The sequence below is a fragment of the Pteropus vampyrus genome, unplaced genomic scaffold (genome assembly GCF_000151845.1).
Source record: "Pteropus vampyrus isolate Shadow unplaced genomic scaffold, Pvam_2.0 Scaffold29, whole genome shotgun sequence".
Lineage (NCBI taxonomy): Eukaryota > Metazoa > Chordata > Mammalia > Chiroptera > Pteropodidae > Pteropus > Pteropus vampyrus.
The window spans coordinates 5,570,997-5,573,703 of record NW_011888810.1 but is presented as its reverse complement, the minus strand read 5'-3'; the positions used below and the strand labels follow the sequence as shown (position 1 = coordinate 5,573,703).

Sequence of the window (2,707 nt, the reverse complement as noted above, 5' to 3'; positions counted from 1 at the left end):
GTGCATAAGAACCTCACTGGCTTCTGTGAGCTCAACTGTTTTAGGTCCCTCCTGTATGTGAAGCCATGGTTTCACAGATGGATGTATATGTCCAAACCCATCAAAGTTTATACATTAAGCATGTACAGGTTTTGTATATTAATTATACTTTAATAAAGTCATTTTTAAAAACAATAACAACTCACTGGCTCCCAGGCTTACACTGTCCAGGGGCTGCCCCTGAGATCCTAAATGAGTCCGGAAGAAAAACAAACACTTGCATCTGCAGGAGGAGCCAGCCCCGGATTGGCTATGTGAGGACCAGTAGCTTAACTACCGATTCTCGGCGGTCTCAGGCCTGTCGCGTCTGTCCCCCAACCTGTTTTCCCATCTATCAGATGAGTCACACGGGTTGGTCCCTGCTAGCTAATATTCTGGTGTTTTAGTGTCCTTCAAGATTATAACTATTTGTTTAAGATTTCATTAATCTTTATTAATAACACTAAATTGAAGAAAAAATTATAACATTTAAACAATTAACTCATTTATTCTTCTCTAGGACAACACAGTGATAAGGTGGGTGAGTATGTTTCTGACATCATCCTCCTCTTGAGGAAGCCCTTCTTTGCCTTAATTGCCTTAATCGATTTGTTTACTCTAGAGTCCATATGTTAAATGCAAAGGGCAGAGAGCAAGTGGCTTGTTTCTAATACCTATATGTTCCTTGATGAATGCCAGAAAGGGCTTAATCACACCAATAATACACTGTTATTTAATTATTTACTGGTTTTGCTTAAGCTAGAATTTTCCATTTGCCATGACATCGCACTAGTTTAATCCCTCCCCGGAAGGACTACCATATATTCTTTAACATTCTACCGGCTTCTAAAATCTCTCTTTTCCCTTCATCATTATTCTATCCAATAAGTAAGATAGAGGAATCTGAAAAGAATTGACTACCTGAAGATCCCACTGACTTCCCATGGCCGCCATCATCCAGTCCAGACCTGCATCACGTCATCAAAGCATTCCTTGAAAGGCCCTATTGGGGACATCTGTTTATTGCTTCCTCTGCATCCCCACATCCTACCAGCTGCAGCACCCTGAATTTTCTTTGGAAAGGTTACTCCCTGCAATGGCTTAAGTAGTTGTGACCTTACTTTCAATTCCAGAATGAAGCTTTATTGCCTTGGCCACTCTACACGACCCTTCTCCTGGCCACAGTGATCGGTTCAAGGGTGGACACCCGATCCGACCTGAGTCGATGAGATTCCCATGGAGATTTCTGAGAATTCGATAACTTCCAATCCCTTCTGGATGTAGGCAGGACATATGTAGCCAAAGAAACTGCTGGAGCCATCTTGGAACCACAGGGAAGAGACTACTAGAAATTGGAGTGAGCACCAAGGAAGAAGAGCAAGAAATGGAGCTAGAAACTGAATCTTGGTCACATCATCAGAACCCCGAATCAAGCCTCACCTGAAGCCAGTCGTGGACTTCCTATTAGCCAGTAGAGTTCATTTATTTAAGACAGTTTGAGTTGGGTTTTCTGTCTTTTGAAATAATAGTAATAGTAATAATAAGCATAACTCTCCATATATTTTGCATTCGTCCTCATAGACTCTTTTCTGCCAATATTACCAGACTAAAGGAGAATGTTAAGGGAAGGGACAGTGTGGGTGAAGGCCCAGCCATGCTTATCAGGTGATGGGGGTGCTGACTTTGTCATTAATAACTGGGCCTGAGCATGGGGGAAAAGGCAGAGGCAAGAGTGACCGCCCACAAGGGGACAGACCTGAGTCACTTTGAGACTGACTGCTACTGCCATTAAGAGAATAAACAAGTTTGGGGGAAGGAGACGAGGTTCAGTTTAGCATGATTTGAATTTGAGGAGAATTATCATAGCAAGCTGCAAAAGCTGTTGACTTATCTACCATCCCGAGTAATCCGGCAGGTCCCTAAGGGCAGAGTCTTCCTCTTCAGCCCGTCCCCCAGAAGACCCCAAAGACTGTCGTTCAATTACTGTTCAATTAATGGAAAAATAAATGGGAACTAAATTATCCAAAAATAATTAGAGAACAGTTAAGTCCTAGTCTCTTCTGTGGGCCTGATGATGAAGTTTGTCAAAAGTTCTGAAAAGTTCTGCAGTGCCCGCTGGTAAGGACGACGATCTGTCAGGGGGAGAGGTAGTGCCAAAGCCGTCTCCTGAAGATACGTAAGTGGAAGAGGGGCAGTAGCATTGCAGCCTGGGAGAGGGGCTTGAGCAGGGGCGCTCCTGCCTCCCTCCTTGATTGGGACGTACCACTATCTTCTGCCGAGTTATATCCCTGTTCCTAGTAATTGAAGAGAGAACTAGAGCGAAGCAACCAACAAAGGATCTCACCTCACCTGACAACTGATGACCCATCCTTGTGGCCAGAGAAGTAAAGGAAACTAGAAAGGGACTGTGCTTACAGAAATGGGTCACAGAAAATTCAACAAAAAAGGGGCTCTTAACTGCAAGTTTCTCTATCCTTCAGCTGAGTAGGGAAACCATTTGGTGAGTCTCTATTGAAATCCAAGGAATAGGAAATGAAGCAGCTGGCGCTGATGTTTCGTGCTTCTTTTTTCTGATTACATGCAAGATGATTACATGAAAGACGAGGGGACTTTGAGCCATTCTGATAAACAAAATCCAGAAGCTAATTGCATTGTTTTGTTGTCTTTACCTCTGAAGGAATTTTCCAGA

At 43.2% G+C, this 2,707-nt stretch overlaps 1 pseudogene; it reads left to right on the top strand.

Moving 5' to 3' along the window:
• Positions 1-1,462, top strand: part of LOC111737630 — a 24,154-nt pseudogene extending 22,692 nt beyond the window's left edge.
• Positions 1,463-2,707: the final 1,245 nt, after the last annotated feature.